The 24844-nt window shown below is 41.2% G+C and overlaps 1 long non-coding RNA gene across 1 annotated transcript in view; it reads right to left on the minus strand.

Moving 5' to 3' along the window:
* The window catches only part of LOC138146041 (uncharacterized), a 306510-nt gene that overhangs the window by 265775 nt on the left and 15891 nt on the right, over window positions 1-24844 (minus strand). Inside the window, exon 2 of the long non-coding RNA XR_011164371.1 lies at window positions 20006-20132. This is a non-coding gene — a long non-coding RNA (uncharacterized lncRNA). The remainder of the gene's footprint in view (window positions 1-20005; window positions 20133-24844) is intronic.

Consider the following 24844-nt stretch of genomic DNA (forward strand, 5'->3'; position numbering starts at 1 on the left):
TTAGATAGACCCATAAATGCAAACCCTCCAATATTAGATTTTCCACACCATGGAGATGAGCATTTATAGAATCCCTAGGTTGCAGGCTGCTGGGATTCCCTGCTTCATTTCTAAGGAGACTGTTAGAAGCAGCCTAGAACAGTTTGTTGTGTGTTAGCTATAAGGTTCAATTATACAGGCCTGGGTGGTAGATTAATTTGATAGAGCAAAATTTCAATTAACCAAGACTTAATTCTTTTCTGCACTTGGGCTGTGTGAAAGCAGAACCCTCCCCAACCTACCCCACATCCTTAAAAGAAAAAAGAAAACCTTACCTCATGGGTTTATTTAAGAAACTAACTTTCAGTGACTGAGTTGAGCTCAGTCTACATTCAACTTAATCCCATGTACTTTCCCCATCTCAGTGGGTAGGTTAGATGGTGATGGTATGCTTTTATTTTTTTTCACACACACACACACACACACACACATATATATATATATATATATTTGAATATTTAACTTTAAAACTTTCAATTCCAGATTCATTCCCTTCCCCCCCCCTGCCACCCACCCCCACTGGGAAGACAAGCAGTTCAGTATAGGTTGTACATGTGCGGCTAATGCAAAACAATAACGTAGTAGATATATTGTAAAAAGACTGACTATATTTCCATCCCTCCTATCCCACCTCCCATTTGTTCTATTCTCTACTTTGATCCTGTCCCTTTTCAAAAGTGGGTACTTCTAACTTCCCTCCCCCCCAGCCAGCCCTCCCTTCCATCATCCCCCCTCTCATCCCCTTTCCCCCCTATTCTCCTGGAGGGTGAGATCCCCTATTTAGTGTGTATTTCCCTCCCTCCTCAAGCCAGATTCAATGGGAATAAGGTTGGCCCATTCCCTTTTGCCTTCCTATTCTTCCCCTCCATTGTAACCATTTTCCCTTGCCTCTTCTGTATGAGATAGTTTACCCCATTCTGTCTCTCCCCATCTCCTCTCATTATATTCCTCTCACCTCTTAATTTCACCTTTTAAGCATCACCCCTTCCTGTTAAATTGGTCCTGTGCCCTCTATCTATGTACACCTGTAAACATATATACACACTTTCACATATGTATTCATATGCCCATATACCCTCATATATAGACATATATATTTCTAATCCCTTCAACTACTGAGAAAAGTTTCATAAGTTACAATTATTGTTTTTCCATGTAGGAAGGTTAACAATTCAACTTTGATAAGTTCCTTATGATTTCTTTTCCCTGTTTACCTTCTCATGCTTCTCTTGCTTCTTGTATCTGAATGTCAAATTTTCTATTCAACTCTGTTTTTTTTTTTTCAGCAAAAATGCTTGAAAGTCCTCTATTCCACTGAATGACCAAATTTTCCCCTGAAACATGATACTCAGTTTTGCTGGGTAAGTGACTCTTGGTTTTAGTCCCAGCTCCCTTGACCTCCGGAATATCACATTCCAAGCCCTTTGATCCCTCAGTGTAGAAGCTGCCAGATCCTGGGTTATCCTGATTGTGTTTCCACAGTATTCAAATTGTTTCTTCCTGGCTGCTTGTAATATTCTCTCCTTAATCTGGGAATTCTGGAACCTGGCTATAATATTCCTAGGAGTTTTCTTTTGGGGATCTTTTTCAGGAGGTGATCGGTGGATTCTTTCAACCTCTATTTTGCCCTCTGGTACTAAAACATCAGGGCAATTTTCTTTGAGAACTTCCTGGAGGATGCTTTCTAGGTTCTTACTTTGGTCATGGCTTTCAGGAAGTCCAATAATTTTTAAGTTATCTCTCCTGGATCTATTTTCCAGGTCAGTGGTTTTTCCCATGAGGTATTTCACATTGCCTTCTACTCTTTCATTTGTTTAGATCTGTTTAACAGCATCTTGATTTCTCATAAAGTCATTAGCTTCCATTTGCTCCAATCTAATTCTGAAGCAATGATTCTCCTCATTGAGCTTTTGAGATTCTTTTTCCATCTGGCAATTTCGACTTTTTAAGGCATTCTTCTCCTCATTGCCTTTTTGAGCCTCCTTTGCCATTTGAGTCAGTCTGTTTTTTAAGGTATTATTTTCTTCAGTCAGGCTGATGACTCTCATTTCATAATTTTCTTGCATTGTTCTCATTTCTCTTCCCAATTTTTCCTCCACTTCTCTTATCTGCTTCTTAAGTTCTTCTATGGCCTGTAACCAGCTTGTATTTTCCTTTGAAGCTTTTGGTGCAGGAGTTCTGACTTCACTGTTTTCCTCCTGTTCCATGCCTTCCTCCTTCTTGTCCCCAGAATAGGAGTGTAATGTTGGAATCTTCTGTCTGCTTTGCTTCCTTTGCCTGCTCATTTTGCCACTCAATTATTTGACTTTTGGGCTTTTTGCCACAGTAGGACTCTGCCACCAGACAGGGGAGCTTTTGTCCCAAACGCTGGGGTTTTCTCAGCTGCCAGAGGTATTAGATGGGTGCCCTCTCTTAGGTCTCCACACACTCTGGCAAGCTGGACACACACTCCAGGACCTCCACCCTAGACTTCAATCCAGATCCAAGCAGGTTAAAGCAAGAGCGATTACCCCTCAGACTGGTGCTTGGTCCCCCTACACTCTGTAGGCCAGGACCTAAAGCCGCCACGTGGTGCTGGCTGGCTGTGCCAGCGTCTCAGCAGTTTCTCGCCCCAGGGGTAGAAGCCACGCACTCCCACTTACTGGTCCCAAAGTCCAGACTGCACTGGCCTCTCACCTTGTCCTTCGTATCTATGTGTTGTTGAATCTGGAAACGGCCACAGCTGCTGCTGATCTGGAGTCCCTCTGGCCAGGGGCTGGTCAGGCCCGCCCTGGGGCTAAAGCCTCGGCATGGGGCTGGACTCGGATCCCAGAGCGCTGCACTGGATTCCTGCCGGCCTGCCGGGTTGTCCTCAACAGGAGGTTAGCTTCTCTGTGTCATTTTGTGGGTTCTGCAGCTCCAAAGTTTGTTTAGAGTCCCCTTTTTACATGGATTGGGGAAGATGGAAGCCGGAGCCGCGGGAAGGTCGTGCTTCTACTCCGCCATCTTGGCTCCACCTCCTGATGGTATGCTTTTAGAATGATGAACCTGTAAGATCTTCACTTCATACTGAGACTTGGGAAAAAATAGAACAAGATAAGTCTGGGGATGTGGGGGAATTCCTAGAAGTTGTGTTAGTGAAGAACTGGGACCCAGGAGACAGGCGTTCAAGTCCAAAGAAGACAACTTAGATATTGGAGGTGAAAGCAGGCACTACTATGGATACAGAGAGGTTTGGAGTCTAGAGTAATGGAAGAACAAGATACACCATGTATCTAGACAAGTCAAAAGTCTGAAGTCAACCAAGAGGGGCAGGCAATAGAGATCAGAAATCTAGAGTGGAAAACTTGGAAACATGTTACAGGTCAAAGAATCTAACCAATCAGCAGGAATCTAGTTAAAAGAGTCTAGAGAATAAGGCAAAGGAGCTGGGTAATGGACATGAGTACCGACAGTGAGAATGGAACCTGGGGCTAAGCCAAAGTGTCAAGGCCCCCTGTATATTTCCTGCTGAGTATGGCAACTGGATTTTAGAGAAAACATTTCTTCTCTCCAAACCTCACTTTTTTTCATTCGGGGGAAAAAAAAACCTGGTTGAATTCTAAGGTCCTTCTAATGCTAATCTCTGAGGATTCTTATTTTCTTTTAAAAAAAAAAACACACTTTGAACAATTTACTTCCTGGTTCAAAAAACTAGATTCTTTACTACTACAATCTAAATCCACACTTAATCTGACATCTAAAACCTTTCATAATCTGACCCTAATCCAACTTTATCCCCCACTACCCCAGCTACATAAATTTGACAGTACATGAAGGCATACTTTATGCTTTTTAAACCCCGTTCGTTGTTCAGTATTTAAGTCATGTCTGACTCTCTGTGATTCCATTTGGGGTTTTCTTGGCGAAGATAATGGAGTGATTTGCCATTTCCTTCTCCAGCTCATTTTACAGATGAGGAAACAGAGGCAAACAGGGTTAAGTGAGTTGCCCAGGGTCACATAGCTAGTGTCAAATTCAACTTTGAATTCAGGTCTTTCTGACTCCATGTCTGACACTCTATTTACTGCACCAACCTAGCTGCCCCTTCAAACTCCATATGCTTACTTAAATACCTGCAAGGGCCCCCTGTACTTGACCAAGCCAATCCAAACTACTTTGTAAGTAGCCCTTCTCCCATGAAAACCTCCTAGACCTCTCAAACATGCATCACTTTCACCTTAACCCCTTCATTTTTGAGAGGAGGAAACTGAGGCCCAGAAAAGTGAAATGATTGGCCCAAAATCACACCATGACTGGCAGCAGAAACAGGATTGAATTAAGATGTTCTAATTCTACTGTGCCAGGCTGTCCCCACCTACTCCCTGCCCAAGCACCACTTAATAGTTATCTTTTTGGGCCAGGAGGCTCAGAGTGAATGTAAATAGTAACTGTTTCTACCTTGGCCAGCAACTCTGAGGGTCTACCCAGTTTGATTTTTTTTTTTTATTAAAGGGGCCATCCCTTGACTCATTTCTTAAAGAGGCCTATTCACTGAATGGGCATTTTCTCACTCGAAGTGAGAACCTGAAAAGACCTTAGCTTAAAAGGGCCAAGATCTCCCACTGCATCCTGGTACACCTCCAGTCGTCTTGATCAATACGTGGCCACTGGATCCAGATGGCAATGGAGGAGAAAGTGAGGCTGGTGTCTTTGCACAGGCCTCCCTCACTCAGATCTAAGCCAATTGCAAGTCATCTCCCTGATGTCATGGTCCTCTTCAAGAACAACACAACCTAATTTGGGAGTGCCAAACATGTTATAGAGGATGGAAATGTTCTGAATGGCCTCCCACCATCTATGGTATATGTCCAAGCTATCTGGATGAATGGAACGATTTTCCCTCCCTTCCCCTTTTGTCTTTCTTTACCCCTAGCATTTAAGAAGTTCCCCTTCCTCCCAGAGAATAGGTCTCATCATCTGAAGCACTTCTTTGGTTTGTATGAGGAACAATAAGGAGGCCACTTTCTGGAAAACCAGTAGGCAGCTCTTCATTAAGAGTCCTTGGGATGCCACCCACCTCCATCCCAAAGCATCGAGTCTTTAAGCACTGAGCTAACACACTTGGCTCACCTGAAAGGAACAGAGCAAAGGTGCTGCCAGAACAGACCCTGATACAAGGGTAGCAAACATGGAGCTAGAAGGGTCCTAGCTCCAGGCTTGCTCTCTGGGGCAGACCTAACCAGACTTCACCAAGAAGATTACCTTGGTTACTTCCATCACATTAGAAGGAGCTAAGAACACGAGAGAACAAGCATTTCTTGAGCACCAACTCTGGGTTGGTCATTGTGTTAAGCACTTTACAAATATTCTCTCATTTGATTCTTACAACAGCCCGCTACAGTAATGTAATAGTGACTACCATGGCCTTCACTGCCTAGAAGGCCAGATAGGTAAGTTTTTACTCCATCCCCAAGGTTCTTTAGTATCCTTAAGAGAATGGGTGTGGAGGGCCAGCCAGGTGGTGCAGTGAGTAAGAGCACCAGCCCCAGCGTTGGGATGGGATGACCTGGGGATAGAATCCGGGCTCAGATACTTAGCACCCACCCAGAAACACCTGGCCGTGTAACATTGAGCAAGTTACTTAACCCCAATTGCTTATTAAAGAGAGAGAGAGAGAGAGAGAGAGAGAGAGAGAGAGAGAGAATGGGTGTGGGTAGTCTAGGTTCTCTGCTAATGACTCTAGCCAATTTATCTCAATTGTAGAGTGTTCCCCTACAACCCAGTTCTATTAGCCACCTACAGTCAGATTAGCTGTTACAGAGAAATATTTACTTCGAAAGGTAAAATAAAAGTACAAACCTAGTCCTTCCAACACATGGAAGGTATAATCCCCTCCCCACACTGTACCTTTACCTCAGGCCCTAAGGAAGGGAAGGAGATTAGGTTCATAGTTTAGGTCAATTCCTATAGAGAACAATGCCAATTCCAAGTCCAAAACCCTCCTCAGGCTCAAGTTTCAGGACCCTGGGCTTCTCAGGGTTGCTGTGCCAGACTGATTGGCTATACCACCCCACCTGTAATCCTGGCTTCAATGCTTCCATGGCTCAAACTCCCAGATCCCATGAGGATCACCTTTCCTACCTAAAACTGAGGAGCTCAAACAACATAGGATAGAAAAACACACCCCCGGGACCATTTCTCAATGAGGGAGCAGGAGAAGAATAGTCCTTTCCTTCTCTTGGATTCATTTCATGGTGCCATGCTGTCATTGAACTGTGACCTTCACCCTCTGGATGCAGTAGATAAAAGTGGTTAAAAAGAACAAAGTGAAAAAGAGAGAGAGAGAGAGTGTTGATTGGCTCAGTTTCATCAGTTTTAAGGATGTAGACAACCAATCAAATGAGGCTATCCCTACCCACTTGGTAAGGCACACAGGGGCCTACAGGCAATCTGGACATGTTTCAAAAACCTCTCAAGGTCACTTCCATGTTACTCGAATTGGGCATCCCCAGACTTGCCCAGGTAATAGTAAGCACTGTTTTTATCCCTGTTTTACAGTGAAGGAAACTGAGATGACAGTAATCAAGTGACTTGCCTAGGGTCACAAAGCTAGTCTAAGGCTGGATTTGAACTTCAGTCTTCGTGACTCTAGGCCCAGCACTCTATACATTGAACCACCAAGCCTACCTGAAAGAAAGATCAGAAAGACAAGGATGCTCAAACTTTATTTTAACCCTGTACATATCTAAGGACTTCTATGTGGTCTTTCCAGACACCTAGATAGTCACTGGGATTTCTGAGCTGTCTGCATCACCCAGAAGCCTGTGTCCAAAACTAGATTTCTCCTTGAGACTCCATTACCACCAGGACTTCTGGATATAGTAAAGGGAAAAGCTTCATAACTATAGCATGTTGACTGGGGGGAAAAGGCAGGAAGTACCCCCAAAGAAAGGATTCTCTATTTGTCTCCCATGATACCTTCCTTAGAAGGTATTCAATACCACGACCTCCACCCACTTATACGCACACATACACACACACACACACACAAACACACACACACACACACACACAATTTATCTTCACCTTGCCATTCTAAAGCCCAGGAGGGAGGAGACCAAAGAGGAGTGGAAAAAAAACCATTCTATTCATTCCTATGTCATTGTTATTCAGTCATCTCCCACTCTTTGTGACCCCATTTGGAGTTTTCTTAGCAAAGATACTGAAGTGGTTTGCCATTTCTTTCCCCAGATTATTTTGCAGATGAGGAAACTGAGGCAGAGTTTAGTGACTTGCCCAGGGTCACACAGCTAGTAAGAGGACACATTTGAATTCAGGTCTTCCTGATGCCAAGCCCAGCATTCTATCCACTCTAGTAGCTGTCCATTCATTCATAGAGCCTGTACTTAACCAACATAGACACTTGAAAGATATTAAAGACAATTCCATTCTCTACAATAGTGTAACAAACTCAAATAAAAATGGGAGTCACTAAGGATCACTGCAGGAGCCTACTGACTTAGAAAATCACATATGGACTTATCTATGTTTCATTTTATTTTTATTTATTTTGTTAAATATATTCCAATTGGGGCGGCCAGGTGGCGCAGTGAGTAAGAGCACCGGCCTCAGTGTCAGGAGACCTGGGATCGGTTCCGGCCTCAGATGCTCAGCACCCACACAAAAATAACTGGCCGTGTAACCTTGAGCAAGTTACTTAACCCTGATTGCTTTAAAAAAAAATTATATATATAATTTTTTTTTCCAATTACATTTTAATCTGGTTGGGAAAGCACTCTGGAGTATTGTGGCCAAATGTGGCCTGTTGGTCTCCTGTTTGACACCTCTGCTCTGCAATGTACTTGATATTCCCCAATTAGGAAAGGCCATGTGGTATAATGGAAAGAACAATGTCTCTAGAATCAGAAGATCTGAGTTCAAATCCCACATCTGCCACTTACTACCATCCTGACCTCTCGCAATTTACTTGATTAGTCTAGGCCTCAGTTTTCTTATCTATAAAATGAAAGGGTTGGACTATGTGACCTCTTATTTCCCTTCCAGCTTTAAACCTATGCTTCCAAATTCCTACCCCTCACACAATCCCACCTAGATATTTGAGAAAATATATTATCCTCAAGTAATATGTATATTGTATCCTCCCCAACCCCATGCACATACTTGAATTAGAGAACTCATAAAAAGAGGTCTTCACAAAGGTTCTATATGGCCTTTGTAAGGAAGTCAAACATTCTGGTGAAATACATGGCAACATTTTCCCAAGGAACTGGAAGACAAAAACCAGTATCTATTAAGGAAAAATCTTTCAAGTTGGAATGTGCCTTAGGCTGGCCCCTTAAAGGAAAAATGTTATATGCCTGGGAAAGATTATCAGTACCAATGTTATAATAAGGTCCCATTGTAATAATGATAGCTTATGGCTCCATGCTGCCTTTCATCCCAGAGGCTCCCAAGAAAGGCCTTAAAAACTGAAATCTTATACACAGGCACACACACATAATATTTAAAAATTCACACATATATCACTTCACCCACCTCTTTAATGAAGGTGGAATGTGGCAGATATTTCACAGCTGCATGGCAACCGCTACATAGCAGTTTAGAACAGGAAGTAGAGGATATCCTATCCAAGAGAAACTGTAGCAATAGTAGATGGAGGTAAAATCTAATTACCCCCACCTGGAATTCAGCCAAATGCTTGGGGGACCCTTCTGCACTCCTCCCCCAGCCCTTAAAAAAGGACCCCCAACTTATTAACTGGAGGGAAAAAAAAGACCAGTACCAGAGACACCAACTGCTCCCAGAGACCCTCAGCAATATTAAGGCAGTTAATGGAAAAGATGCCCCTACTGAATTATACACATTGCTACTAGTATTCGAAGAATGCAACCTGTGACTGGTTAGCATCATTGATCCAAGGCCCAAGGTGATAAAGATAATTTCTGCATGAATCAGTTATTTTTACTCTGTTCAATAGCCAATAATGCATACCTAAACCCAGCAATCTATCCTGCAAATATGTACCCCTCCTCTCAAAGGGAACTGGAAAAGAATGAATGAAAAAAAAGAATTAATGAACAAATGACTGAATGAATATGTGGATCGATGAATGAAAAGCATTTATTAATTACTTATTATATGGCAGGCTCTTTGCTACATTCTGGGGGTACAAATATAAAAAACTAGACAGGCCCTGCCCCCCAAGTTGCTCACACCCTACTTGGAGGAGATAAATTAAAGAAAGTTCAGCTATAAAACAGATCGAAAAGTCCAGAAGTCTTATGGGTGCAATGGTAGGACAGATGCATCTTTGCTACTGAAGAAAGGACTCTGACGGCCTGTAGTACTTACTGAGGATGGGTGTAGATTTGGAGGTGGATGGGGGAAGTCACATGTGTCATGAACAGTTAGACAAGGTAGTACTCCCAGCAACCAAGACCTTGGAGTATTCATGGCTCTTGGCCTCACCTTGGCCCTGAAACAGACTTACTATTGTCCACCCTTCGAATTCACCTAAGGCATACTTGGTCTATTCTATGCAAAACACTAAAAATATACAAATACTAAAAATGTGCAAATACATAGCCTATGCAAATACCAAAAGTGTCAAGCCATGTCTTCTCATCTCATTTCTCTTGTCTCTATCTCAATCCTGTGAATACACATAAGACAATAAAAATACCTAACATTTATATGGTTCTTTAAAGTTTGCAAAATATTTTACACATGTTATATCATTTGATCCTCATAACATGCCCAGGACATAGGTGTTATTGTTATCCTAAATTTACAGATGAGGTAAATTAAGCTGAGAAAGAATAATGGTCTGGTCCAGGACCACATAGCTAGTGTCTGAAGCAAGATTCAAACTTGGGTTTTCCCTCTCACCTGCCATCCAGCTGCCTGATATTGAGTCCTTAAGCTATATGGGTCTCAAGGATAGGAACCAGGCCTACATAGCTCTCCCTTTACTGCTCCTAACGTGTGCCAAATCCCCAAAAGGATGAGGGTAATGATTAGGTGGAAACCTCTCAAGGGCTGAGTCTCTCTTCTTGACTTTGTACTTCGAACTGTGCCACATTCACTGTAGGAGCTCAACAAACCCTTGCCTAATGACTGACAGCTTAGAGCATCCACAACACTGCAATATAATCCATTTCTTTAGCCTTCCAAACTTCTTCCCCCAAATCTGAGAGGAGACTCCCCCCACCCCCATCTCCCTTCTAACCTCGCTCTCATTTACTCTCGCTCTCATTTACTCTGGTCGCCAGCCACTTAAGAAATTTAGCAAACAACAGTATTGATTGTTTGCCACTGGTCAGACATAAAGGGAGAAGCATTTTCCCCTCAGTAACCCAGGAAAAACTACTATTAGCTTTCCTGTAAAATCCTATCTATTATGCTGTTGGAAAGACTTATTCCCACAAAGCCAGGTGTTTTCTTCACAAACTGCAAAACAACCTCTGACAGAGAGGTCAGGAACAAGCAACCTAAGGAGGTCTTAGGCACCTCAAAGGCTTGTTATCAGTTCATTTGAGTCTATAGAGACTCAGCTCAGGAGGCCAAGGTCACAGGAGCATTCTTTGGAGGAAGACCCAGCTTTGCTTGGTGTCTGCCACAAACTGCGTCCCTGATTCCAATGAGTTCTTTCAGCAGTGTCTGTCTTTGTACATAAGAGACACCAGTTGAGAATATTTGGATGGCTCAGTGTTAGTCTCATAAAACTTGTCTTTATATATAGTGATTTGAGGTTTAAAAAGCCCTTTGCACCTGTTATATCACAACAATCCAAGGAGGAAAGTGCTATTATCATTCCCATTTTACAGATGAGACAACTGAGACTGAAAGAGGTGAAATGGTTGAAGAAACAAATAATTAGTGTCCTGTAGATATAATTTGAACTCAGGTCCTCCTGACTCCAAGTCCAGCACTCTGTCCACTAAAGGACACACCTATCTAATGCTAGGTCAGTCATGCCACCTCCACATACAAAAGACCATTCATACCATTCAACTCAGAACCTGCAGCCTGTGTGAAAAGCTAAATAATGCCATCATTCCAGCCATGGAGTTAGGGAAGCATTTCCAGATATGTTCAGAGCTGCTGCCCATATGGCTGAAATAGTGATATCACATTGGAGTGCTTCTAGATATATGCTGGGAGAAAGGGGGGTGGGAAACCATCAAAACTTGTTGACAGCCAAAAGAAAAAAAATCTTTCCACCAGAGCAGCTGTTGCTAAGTTTAGTTGATGGGTGTCCTGTCACTGAGAAAATAGAAGGCCTTCTTAAAATGTCTCTTTTGTTTGATTACTATTCCAAGGCTGATTAGCTTGTTTTACAACTGCCTAGTTTGCAAGGATACCTCAAAGAGAAACAAACAAAAACAATGCCCTGTTTGGTACTGGATCAGCCAAGTTCCCTCAGCATCCTCTCTGCATTCCTCCACCAAGCCTTTAGGAGACTGCCACAAATACTAATGAAATGAAAAGGCAATCCAGCACTGTAGAAAGCCCAAATTGTGATTTGCTAATGGTATGTCTCCTCTAAACTCACCGATCTCTCCCTGTACTAACTCTTCTCTAGACAGGAATCTCTAGCCTTTTAGACTTGGGGCTTCTTTTTGAGACCTGCTAGGAGATGCAATGAATTCTTAGGACCCCTCCTCTGAAAGTTCTGTCCAGGATGTAAGAAAGGGACAAGGATTAGATCCACAGTTTTATTCAGATCAGGAGGTTCTAGATGAGGGGATTTCCTCTACCAATACCTTCTCTGTAATTTATGGTCTTAGGGAGGTATCTAGGGCACAAAGACACTAAATGAATTACACAGGGTCATACTGCCAGTATATATCAGATTTGGGTTTTCCAGGTTCCAATGATAGCTGTCTATCCACTACTTAATGCTACCTCTCCTGTACAGGCTATAGTAGATAAAAATAAGTCATATTTCTATAACACTTTAAGACTTACAGAGCAATTTCCTTACAATATTTCTGTGAGGTAGGCAGCAAATGGTTGTTACCTTCATCTTTTAAATGAGAAAACTGAGACTCAGAAAAATTAGATGACTTGCCCAAGATTGGACAGCTTGCAAATGTCAGAGTGTCATATTCTGGTAACCCAGTGGAAAGGATTCAGATCTGGAATCAAAGAACCTGAGTTAAAATACCAGCTCTTCTAGTCACTACATGCCTGACTTTGAGCAAGTCACCTAACCCTTCAGGCTTAGGTTTCCTCATCTTTAAAATTAATGAAGGGATTCTTCCTACCTTATTTGAAGAGATGGGGGCTATGGGTGTGTCAGGCATAAATAAAGTTGGGAAAGGGGAAGACTTCGTTCCCCTCTACTACCTCAGTTGTTGTAGTCATAATATGTTAGGTAGTATAGATAAACACTTTTTTTTCCTTTTTCTTTTTTATTCTGTGGCATAAAGAATGGTTCAGTGTGCAAAGGAAGAGGCATAAATTCAGACATTAAAGTGATGTAAAATTAAAAAATTAAAAAGTAAGATAAAATTAAATAAAATAAAGAGCTTGAACTAGATGATCTCTAAGGTTTGTTCCAGCTTTAAATCCTGTTATTCTATGATTTCAAGTCCAACAAAAACCATGAGGTTTGGACATGGAAGGTTGAAGGAACTTGGGAAATCTTCACCGTTAGTGTTTATAGAAAAACAAAAAAGACAAATCCTCATCAACCTGTATGATTTAGGTGCAACACCACATAGAAGAGAGGAAATGAGTGAAATTCTATCTCCAGATCTCTTTCAGCCCTGATATTCAATGAGTGGTCCACCCAAATCATCTTCGTCAAGTTCCACCTATTTAATTTTCGGTGGTGGTTTCCATTTACTCTATCAAACACTGACAAACTGCTAATCATGGGCTTCACAGCCTCCATCAGTCTCATTCATGGACCTCATTTCTCTCCAATCGATAATTTGTAGTCCAGTTGGGTCAATTTCTTCACTGGTGCTTAGCAATAATGCCCCTCACCCTCTTTCTTCATACTTAGCACTCCTCCCCCCATTCCTTTTCATCCTTTAAAGTTCTCTTATCTCCATAAAAACTTTAGTGACTTCAAAGAAATTGGTATCACAATGATTAATAACCTTAAACATATCATGTTGATCTTCCTTCACCATTGTATTCCTCTGTGTTAAATATACATAAACACATGCCCTTATTTACTTATAAAACTGATAAATATTTGAGTACTTAGAAAGTATCCTGCACTATGGTATATATTGTTAAGATATAAAAGGTTAAGAGGCAGCTTAGGTGATGCAGTGAATAGAGAGCACCGGCCCTGGAGTCAGGAGGACCTGAGTTCAAATGTGACCTCAGCAACTTAAAACAAAACTAGCCGTGTGACCTTGGGCAAGTCACTTAACCCCAACTGGCCTATCTTTCCCCATCCAAAAAAATAAAAGAAGAAGAGGAAGAAGAAGAAGAAGAAGAAGAAGAAGAAGAAGAAGAAGAAGAAGAAGAAGAAGGAGGAGGAGGAGGAGGAGGAGGAGGAGGAGGAGAAGGAGGACATAGGTATGCTGAAAAGATGGGGAAATACAGGACAGGCTAAGGTAGGAATGATTATGAAATTATTTTGCTGAAAGGGCAACAAACATGGTGAGGAAGCCCAAACAGAGTTACCTCCCCCACCCCCCATCCCCCTCTGCCTTCCTGCCATGAGGGCCCTGTGATTTGGACAGTGGAGTAGCAAAAGAAGTGGATAATCCTAAATTCTGGTCCCCTGCAAAGCTATTGTTTCCTTTTTTTTTTAGTACATACCCTTGTGGTCTTGTGTGCCCCAATGATGCTAGACTCAGTCATTCATGTTGACTTAAAAATAAGCAAGCAAACAAACAAAAAAAAACCAGTAGTTTGTTTGCCTTCAAAACTCTGTGCCCTATTCCCTATCCAAGGGTCATTGTTGCTGACTTAGAAAATTGGAGGTAGATGAAAGCATCTGTCGTTTTTGAAATTTCATACTTCATGCCTACCACAGTGCCTGGCAAATTGTTGTTCAGTCATTTTTCAGTCATGTCTGACTCTTGATGATCCCAGTTGGGGTTTTCTTGGCAAAGATACTGAAGCTGTTTACCATTTCCTTCTCCAGCTTATTTTATAGATGAGGAAACTGAGGCAAATAGGGCTAAGTGACTTTCCCAGCATCACAGAGCTAGTAAGTGTCTGAGGCTGGATTTAAATTCAGGGAGACTAGACTTCTTACTCCAGGCTCTGCACCTTGTTCACTGTGTCACCTAGCTGCTGCTACCTGGCATATAGCCCCCCAGCATATAGTAGGTACTTAATAAATGTTTCTTGGGCAGCTACAATAATAATAAACAATTATATAGCACTTACTATGTACCAAGCACTGTATTAATTGCTTTATTTTTTTCATTTGATCTCTCAACAACCCTAGGAGATAGGTACTATTATTATGCCCATTTTATAGTTATGGAAACTAAGGTACATGGTATTTAAGTTACTTGCCAAGAGTTATACAGCTAGAAAGTGTTTCAGTCTCAATTTGAACTCAGGTCTTCCTAACTCCAGGTCTAGCATTCTGTTCACTGTGCTACCTAGCTCTCCTTATTATCTCCCCAATTACCATGTTTCCCCGATAATAAGACACTCTCTTATTAATTTTTTGGACAGAAAAACACCAGAGGGCTTATTTTCAGGGGAGGGCTTATTTTAATGAACATTGACAGCAATTTTAATAAACAGGTAAATGTGAACAAAAAAATGTACCTTTATTCAATAAGCAAATCACTGGGGAAGAACAGGATGATGCGCTCGCTCCTGCAGCTCTGATTGGATGCAGCTCGGAGCGTGGCGTGCGTTTCACGGGGGGGGGACGATGGTGCATACAGAGGGTACCGTAATGTAGCGTGTAGCGCAGGGGATCACCTTCACTACAGTAGCAATCTCAATAGGGCTTATTTTGGGGGGAGGGCTTATTTTAGAGGAATCTTACACAGTAAGGGGAGGGCTTATTTTCGGGATAGATCTTATTATCGGGGAAACACGGGTATAATGCAGCTTCCTAGAGCGGGGATTGTTCTTTGAATTTGTATCACCAGTGCCTAGCACATGGTGGGAGCTAAATAAACACTTGTTGATTGAATGATTGATCATACACTCTCTCCATCTACATAATAGTCTCACTGAATCATCTTTCACTGACCTTACCTTCACCTAAGTTTTCATGATCAAACTGCCCTCCAGCTCTACTCAACCCCATTTCTCTCTCATTCCAAGTAGTAATTTAGTTGGTCTTGCCTCACCCTGTCCCATCACGCTGTGGGCTGCATAGGAGAAGTGATGCATAGGAGTGATGCATAGGAGAAGGCACTTCCTTAAGTGCCTTCTGGTGGAGCACTTTCCCCAGATTTTTCCTGTTCTTCCTTACTCCCCTTCTCAAAGAAAGTGGAGAACTAGTAATGGCCAGCCCAAGCCTCCCCTTCTTTAGCACTTTTTTTTGGAGGGGGATTGGAGGGAAAGGTTCCTGTGGAAGTTCTTATCATAAGGTGGCCCCCCCAACCCTCTTCCTCAGCAATGGAAGTATGTGGATCCACTCCTTACTCACTACACAATTTGAGGCAATAGAGATTTCTCCTTTCCCTGACCTTGGACCTGGGTCCCAATTCTTACTGAGGAATTATGTGAGTACCTCATCAATGTCCCACTCCCTTAAGCGTGATATCTGGAGGGGCATTGCCCTCATCTTTCTCCTGGAAGGGGCAAAGGAATAGGTGTACACCTCCCTCCACAAAACCACCAAGTCAGTCAATAAACATTTATTAAGCACCTACTATGTGCCAGTGACTACACTAAGCATTGATGATACAAAGAAAGGTAAAAGATATCCTTGCTCTCCAACACTTACAGCTCTAATGAGGGAGACAACAGGCAAATATCTATAAACAAACAAGTCATATAAAGGATAAACTCAGGGCAGCTAGGTCATATAGTAGATAGAGCACTAGACCTGGAGTCTTGAGGAGCTGAGTTCAAATCCAGGCTCAGGCACTTGACACTTACTAGCTGTGTGACCCTGAGCAAGTCACTTAACCCTGATTGACTCACCTAATAATAATAATGATAGCAAAATTTAAAAAATGAGAAGACTACTTCTTGACAACCTGTAATGGGAATGCAAATTTGGAAGATTTTCCCTGACCATAGGCTAAAGTGCACCTGAAGCCTGGGGTGGGAGGCTTGTTTTTCAGTAGATACTTCTTGATTGGCCAGTGAGTCAATAAGGTTGTTACATTCTCTGAGCCAGGAGAAGGCTATATAAGCCCTGATGTGTAGCTTTGTTTTGGGGGCTCACTTTGAGAAGTGTTCTGTGATTTGATCTGTATTCTGAAAAGCCGTTGTCCAGAGCCCCCCCGGCTTTGAAAAACCCAGATGCTGACTGGGTATGGATGTAATGGTTGGACAGTTTGGAAATCTGTCTACTTGATGTTTCTGTCTTGATAATTATGCCTGTATTCTTTGAAGTTTGCGGTGCTGACCTTTTCTCCTGAACAAGGTAAACGATATATATCTGACTGATTAAAGTAAGCTTGTTAACCCATTTTGAGTTGCTTTCCTTTATCAAAGCAGATCCAAGAACCTATGCTAGCAGCCACCCTGGGAACGCTGGGGTGCTTGCCGCTACACAACCCAAATCAGCTCCCTTGCTCACTTGCTCTATCAAACACTTCATACTTTCCCTCATGCTCAGCATAGAAACTGCAGAGTCTTATGACCTGTGAAGATATCAAAACATCTCACAAAATTCCACTTCAAAATCTTGTTGTTTTTGAGCAATTTTACCTATGGTATATACTTGCTGGGCCTACTGGGACACAAGTGTATATATAGTTATATCTTAAATACTAGAAGGTCCATGGAACACAACAGGGATGGGATCTCTGGATCTATCTAAGAACCAGGACCTGCACTGAGTAATTTTGTTCACAGGCTCTTGGAGATTCCAGCATTGGCCTTCAAAGCTCTGTATGTATTCCTATATTCAAAGAGACCAAAACAACTGCCATGGTAATAATGCTGGCGTCATTGCAACACCACCTTCATTTACAATCATGTACAACCTATGCCCTAGATCAATAGCATTAAACTCAGCAGAAATGGGGCCACTAAACCTTATGTAACAATCTGTGAAGTCCATAGAGTGACTTAGTTTTAAGATGTAATGTTATCATGTTTTATCATATTTTTATATATTTATTAAATATTTTCCAGTTACATTTTAACCTGACTCCAGGAGTGCTGTGGGCAGGGGAACTACATATTTGATACCTCTTCCCTATATCACCCTAGGCCTACCAGAACATTCCTGACCCCTAAAGATAAAGAGGAGCTTTAGATCCCCTTGTGTCTTCTCTTCTCTCCCCCTTCTCCAACACATGCTCCCCAAAAAGATTATGAAGAACTCAGAAGACATCCAAATCAGAGGCAGAGAGATTAGTGTTTTTCATTGGCACTTTGCTGCTGATAGATATGCATAATAAAAGACAGGAATGTGGGTGCTAGAGTGGGGGAAAACACTGTCTCCTTGGAGCTAGATGGTGCAATGGACAGAACAATGGACACGGTTTAAGGAATGAGTTCACATCTGACCTTAGAAACTTACTAGCTGTGTGACTCTGGGCAAATCACAACCATTGGCTGCCTCAGTTTCCTCAACTGTAAAATGTAAAAATCCTGTAAAAGGACCTTCTTCCCAGTGTAGTTGTGAGGATCAAATGAGAAATTTTTTGCTAAGTGCCTGGAGTATAGTGAGTGCTTAAAATAAAAGCCTGCTTCCTTCCTTCCTAAGGATACCTTTTGTTCTGGTTCAAAATCATTTGCAGCTAAACCAGAGAAAGCTTTGCTTTCTGCCCAAAATGATAAAAAAAAAATTCATTTTAGTTTAGGAGCACTCTGCCAATTGTATGTTAGTTGGATATGGTGACTTGCCCAGATTGATAGGTATCCTCATCAGGGAGAGGTGCTCACCTCTAAACCCTATCAGATAAAGTTGAAATGACTTAAGTGGCCCTGAAAAGATGAATGAAGATGATGGTAATAGGTAGCAATACCCAGCAGTTATCAGGAAGAACCAGAAGATTGGCATCCAACCAACAGAAACATCAAAGCCAGTATAACAACATGCCAGTGGAGACTGTTTTTACCATGAGACTAGGTGTTTGGACCAAGGGAGCCCTGTGGAGTAAAGCCAGCAGAAACACGATGATGTCCTTTAACTAGGAGTGAAAAATGGAAGGCACTGGGGTGCTTGTCTATTCCTCTTTTCCTAAATGGCCCTGAACATTCATCGTGTCTGACTCTGTGTCTCCAAACAGTTGTGTTAGTACTAAAGATTTCTATCAAATCCAAGGTTCCTTACAATCCTAGCTGAAGTCCAATTCTCTCTATGTAACTTTCCATAATGATGCCTATATACACTAATCTCTCCTTTCTTACTCCACACAAATTAGCATTATATTTTAGACTTTAGTTTCATGTGCATAAATCATAGACTCTTAGGATAGTAGATTTAGAACTGGAAAGGAAGGGCAGCTAGATAGCACAGTGGATAGAGCACCAGTCCTGGAGTTAGGAGAACCTGAGTTCAAATTGGGCCTCAGGACACTTAGTAGCTGTGTGACCCTGGGTAAGTCACTTAACTCCAATTGCCTGAAAAAAGAAGAACCAGAAGGGCCTTAGAGATCATCTATTCTAAACCTTTTATTTTACAGATGAGGAAACTGAGACTTGATGAGGTTAAAAGACTTGCCCAAAGCTACACAATCTGATCTCCCCTACAATAGTGTATATACTTGTATATGTGTGTATATACATATATATGCATATATACCTATACATATATCTACACATAGACATGGATTTTGACATAGACACAGACATATATATATATATATTATACATATATATATATATATATTTTTTTTTTAGATTGATGCTCAAGGGTAGAGACCATGTCTTCTGTTTCTTTCTTCAACAAACCTAACACAGTGCTTGATTCATTGTAAACACTTAATAAAGATATATTAATGAATTGATTAAGCTCTACTTCTGAAATTTCTGGAAACATCCCATCAGGCATTGAAAGCACCAGAATATAATGTAGTTACAGCAATGTTGGTATCTACTATTATTTTGTCACCTACTGTAATGCAAATGTAAATTTTAAAGATCTTCCCTGCCCCTAGGCTAAAGTGCACCAGAAGCCTGGGGAGGGAGGCTTGTTTTTCAGTAGATACTTTTTGATTGGCCAGTGGGTCAATAAGGTTGTTACATTCTCTGAGCCAGGAGAAGGCTATATAAGCCCTGATGTGTAGCTTTGTTTTGGGACTCACTTTGAGAAGTGTTCTGTGATTTGATCTGAATTCTGGGAAGCCGTTGTTGAGAGTCCCCCGGCTTTGAAAAACCCAGAATGTGGAAACCCAGATGTTGACTGGGTATGGATGTAATGGTTGGACAGTTTGGAAATCTGTCTACTTGATGTTTCTGTCTTGATAATTATGCCTGTATACTTTGAGGTTCAGGGTGCTGACCTTTTCTCCTGAACAAGGTAAACGATATATGTCTGATTGATTAAAGTAAGCTTGTTAACCCATTTTGAGTTGCTTTCCTTTAACAAAGCAGATCCAAGAACCTGTGGTAGCTGCAAACCCTGAGGACGAGCTTGGGGTGCTTGCTGCTACACCTACCCAGTTCCAACCAAGTACAATCATTTATTAGCCTTTATCTAAAGGCTAATAATAGATGCTAAAATAGACCTTGCTCTGTCAGGGATAATGAAAGAGCCTCTGATTGAGCCAGATTTTGCTCAGGATCAAGTTCCTATCATAGCACTTGCATGATGAACTTTGATTGGTCACCCATCTCTGAATTTGAGTCCTTTGTCCACCTTGACTTCCATCCAGTGTGTGCCTAACCCCTTTGTCTGTAGATTTCCTACCTGGATATTCTGACGTAGGTTAGCTACAAGATGCTTGACTGATGCCAGGACTTCCCAGGCTCACATGCCTGATTCCTCTAGTCCTGAAATCTTCTCAGTGACCTCTGTTCCATTAACACCCACAGTCCTAATGAGACAACCAAACAGAAAACACTTCAGTCAGAAAAGCAAAGAGAATACAAAGTAGGAGGGTCCAAAAGAAAGTCTGTAAAATTTGAGTCTGATTCTCTGTGGAAAGCATGTCACTGGTGGGCTAGGACTGAGGAGGCAGTTAGCTAAGTACTCAGAGAAACCACACAATGGCTAGAGACCACCCCTATGCAACAACAACGACAACAAACCTACAACACACACACGCACACACACACCCTGTAAAGTATTCATTTGGGGGGCTCCTAGCTGCGCATGATAATTCAGAGATTTCTCACTCTTCTAGAAATCTCTTAGCAATCCCCAAATCTACAAACAGGCTTTAGAAGAAGGGGGGATAAAAGGTTTGTTACAGAAGCACTATCTCTGTAAGGAAAAGCTGAAACCTAAATTGGATGCAGCTGAAAATATCTCAATCCTGCAAGATTAGTCTTGACATAAACACCACAGCAGAAGCATTCTGCATGTTAAAGAGGTTGCCTGCAAAGCTTCTCTCTCTCTCTCTCTCTCTCTCTCTCTCTCTCTCTCTCTCCCTCTCTCTCTCTCTCTCTCTCTCTCTCTCTCTCTCTCTCTCTCTCTCTTTCTTTCTCCCCCCCCCAGCTTTATTTTGCTGAACATCTCTCTTCTGAAATCTTGTATTTTCTTCTGATGCCAAGAATACTTTTTTGTTCTAACTGGATCCAACACCAGACATTTTGCAGAGGGTCTATGATTAGAGCTGCCTTTTGGAGCCCTGGCTGGCCTGAGATGAGGGGAAATATCACCATGTGGGCAAAAGCCAGCTGTAGAGAAGACCTAAAATACCACAAAGAGGCAAAAATCATCCAAATTAGAACTGAAAAGGACCAATGGGATCAATTGGTTTTGCCTCCAGGGACTAGTCCCAAATTTCCCATTTCACCTCCTTGTGGCTTGTACAGTCTAATTTTCAATGTCTCACCACTTCCTCTTGGAGGTTCCTCTAGATCTCAGTTATCACTGGAGGAGAGGTTGCCTGAATTCTAAGCCCAAGCTAATTTAATTTTCTGTCCACTATCATCCAAAGCATTTTCTTTTTCATTCTTTCTTTCTTTTTTAAGGGGGGAGGGGAAGCAATTTTAGCTTTCTAAAAGCTATGTCAAATTACACAGAATGCTTAAAAGTCTGCAAAGGATCATTTGGATACATGGAAAATGAACAAAATGGGAACAAATTCCAATCAACCCCAATGCTCACAGGGCATATCATAGCAACATGGACACTGAAAACCTCTATTAAAGAACAAAAGAGCCAGTGTGGTAAAACGGATAGAGTACTAGCTTTGGAGGCATATATATATATATATATATATGTATATATGTATATATATATGTATATATATGCCTCTGATATGTACTAGCTGGAATAATGGACAACTCCCTTAACCTCTCTGGACCCTAGGCAACTCTTTATTATAGATTGCAGACAAATCATCATCCTCAACAAGCATCATGAACCAGTACCTATTTTGCTCCAGGCACTGTGCTAAGCATTGGGGATACAAAGAAAGAGGGAAATTTTATCCCTACCCTAAAAGAGCTCACATACTGGTGGGAGAGACAACATACAAGCAATTATGTACGCACAAGATGTATACTGTGTAAATAGGAGGTAATCTCAGAAGGAAGGCATTAGCATTGGAAGGAGGATTGGGAAAGACTTCCTGCAGAGGTTGGGATTGGAGCTGCATCTTGAAGGAAGCCAGGGAGCCTAGGAAGCGGAGTTGACAAGGAGAGCATTCCATGGAGGACAGACAGTATAAAAGGCATGGAGTCAGAACTGTTATGTGTAAGGAATGATAAGAAGACAAATTAATAATCCACATGAATGGAAGAAGTTTCTAAATCAGGAGTAATTTACACTGATGAAATCACAGGCCATACAAGCAGACAAAAAAAAAAACTAAAAACAAAAACAGATTCTTCTCCAAAAGAAATCTCTGGACCAGTGATGTGTGTGGATAAACCTATATACAGATATGTTGTATAAACATTATATTCATAACTTAAATAACTATAATAAAGATTTGTAGTAAATATAAATAATGTTGTTTATGTTATGTGTGAACAATATATTATGCATAATATACCTGTATATAGATATATGTAGACATAGTTATCTTTTTCCAAAAGATTGCTTTGGGGGAAGAATACTTTTTTTTCTGTTTTGTCTGTTTGTGGCCTATGATTTCATCACTGTAAGGTACTTCTGATTTAGAAACTCCTACTAAGTCTAAATATGTATACATGTATGTGTGTATATATGTGTGTATATACACATACTTATATAGGGTTCCAGCTGTGTCAAGATCTTTCTACTAACTAAAAAGAAGCCAACTGATTAAGTGACCGAATTTGGGGACTCGGTCAAATTCAAATGTCTCAGTGTTTAGTTCCCTGAAATGCCACGTTGAGTCCACCACACACCAAAAAATTGCAATTTATACAACCAGCCAGATCTAATCTGGACTCTCCCACTCATTCCAGCTATGTACGGTTATTGCACTTTTCCAACAGGCTTCTTCCTTAGTCACATTCTTCAGGAGAGTCATATAATCTGATGGCATAATGGTCCTTTTTCAAAAGAAGCATTTCATTTTAATAAAAATGGGTATCACCATATTTAATCAATCAGGCTGATTGACAACAGCAATAGTTGAGTCTCCCAGCACATGCTGCTACTACCTCATTCTTATTCCAGTTTCATTTCTCAATCAAATCCATGTGTAAAAAACATAATGTGCTGCCAACAAAATGTAATAAAACTTCCCCTGAAATGCACACCAGCAAGACAGAAACTGATAACTCAAAGTATGGGAAAAGTTAACTTCAGAAAAATCACTAATGGCACCCGAAGATTCAAGTTTTATGGAGGAGAGATATGCAATAGCGATTGCTAGCAGCCACAGGCCAAATTCATGGATCTGTTGTGGAAAAAAAAAAAAGAACTCCAAGGCATTGGCTCCCCAGAGCTGCTAGTGTCAGCCATTGGAGGTAGCTTGAGGCTCATCCTCAAAGCTGACTTAGTGATATTTGTTTATCATCACTTGCATCATTTGCCTAGCTGTGTGGCTCTTTATGGTGGTGGAGACCGGTTAAAGATGATGTATCACCAGATGTCACACACTGAACCAGAAGTTTTTAAAGTTAATGATTCCTAGAAGTAGAAAGGAACCCTAATTATAGCCGTATCAGAGAAAGGACTTATGCCACAGTCTAATTCCTAACTCCACTCAAGTTAGAACAACCTTACTTTGGAGGCCTTGTATAAGTCAGGACTTGAAGTGGGATGAGAAGAAGAGGGAAATTATCTCATTTTTGTTTGGGAAGGCCTGAGATCAGGATGGAGGAAAGAATACTAAGAATAGGAAGGACCTTGGGTCAGAGATATGCAAGCAGGGGTTCATGGATCAGTATGGTATTACAGGGGGTATATATCAGTATATAATTACAGGGGGTAAAGGGTCAGGAATCAGAAACAGCACTAGAGATCTAAGGTGAGGTGAGCACACAGAGCACATAGCCCTAACTACTGCTTTTATCATAACACTACTCAGCTCTAAAATCTTTTAAGACTTCTCAGTGCCTAGAAAATAAAGTCCAAATGCCTTTAGAGGATAATGTCCACACTCCACAAGCCTAGCATTTTAAGTTTGCCACAGTCAGAGTCTAAACTATTTAATCTACAATATTATTTTCCTCTCTATTCTCCAGGGCATACTCACTGATCTCACCCACCTCCGCCAAATCCACCTTGAATATCAACACCTTGATGCTTTTGTTAATGTAACTCCAATTGGAACCTGGAGTGTTTGCACAAGATTGTCCTCCTTGTTGGAGCTAATGATAGTTCAAAACTTTGTGCTTGGCCCAGAAGGGAAGAAATTGGTGCAAGAGCTTTGGAGAGAAGAGAACTTCATTGCTGCTTGAAGAGAGAATGAGCAGGTTGTAGAAGCCCTTCAATTCTGAGGGAGACAGATATTTTGTAGAAAGCTAGCTGCTTCAAAATATCTCTAATTAGAAGGAATGACTCAAACGTATGTGTAAGCCTTGACCCCTTCTCACCAATATTAGTTACAAAAAATACCATCACAATTAGTGAATAGTGAGGAAACCCATTTATTAAAGGAGATAGGAAACAAAAATCACAGATATTCTTTAAATGTAAATAAACACACACCAAGCCAAACAGAATTACAAACTTTGAAATATAAATATAATGAAAATCATCCACCGCAGACACCAAAACGCAAAATTGTTTCAACAGTTCAGCAAGAGGAAAGAATAAAATTTAACATCTTATTAAAAAAATCAGAGAAGTTATACAAATTAGGACACATTAAAAACCAAATAGACTGAGCTCTTTAGATGGGAGCAAGATATCAGTTCTGCCAGGAGAGAGGGGCTTTAATCTCCTCCAAAGGGAAATTCCCCAAAGTTTCTAAGAAGGTAAGTTAGAAATTGGGGATATGTGGAAGAACCAGCCTCTCTCTACGTTACTGCCTTCTAAAGTTTGTCTCTTTATCTCCATTAAGGCAGAACCAAAAGAGCCTGGAACTACACACATTCTTCTTAGAAGGAGGAATGAAATGGAAATTCTCTCCAAAGATCTCATAACAACTGTGTCTCATACATACATACATTATTCTCTTTACCAGTGAGAAGAATCTTA

This window comes from Petaurus breviceps, unplaced genomic scaffold (genome assembly GCF_028583685.1).
Source record: "Petaurus breviceps papuanus isolate PSGF00001 unplaced genomic scaffold, PetGlider_PUasm1.0 90752, whole genome shotgun sequence".
NCBI lineage: Eukaryota > Metazoa > Chordata > Mammalia > Diprotodontia > Petauridae > Petaurus > Petaurus breviceps.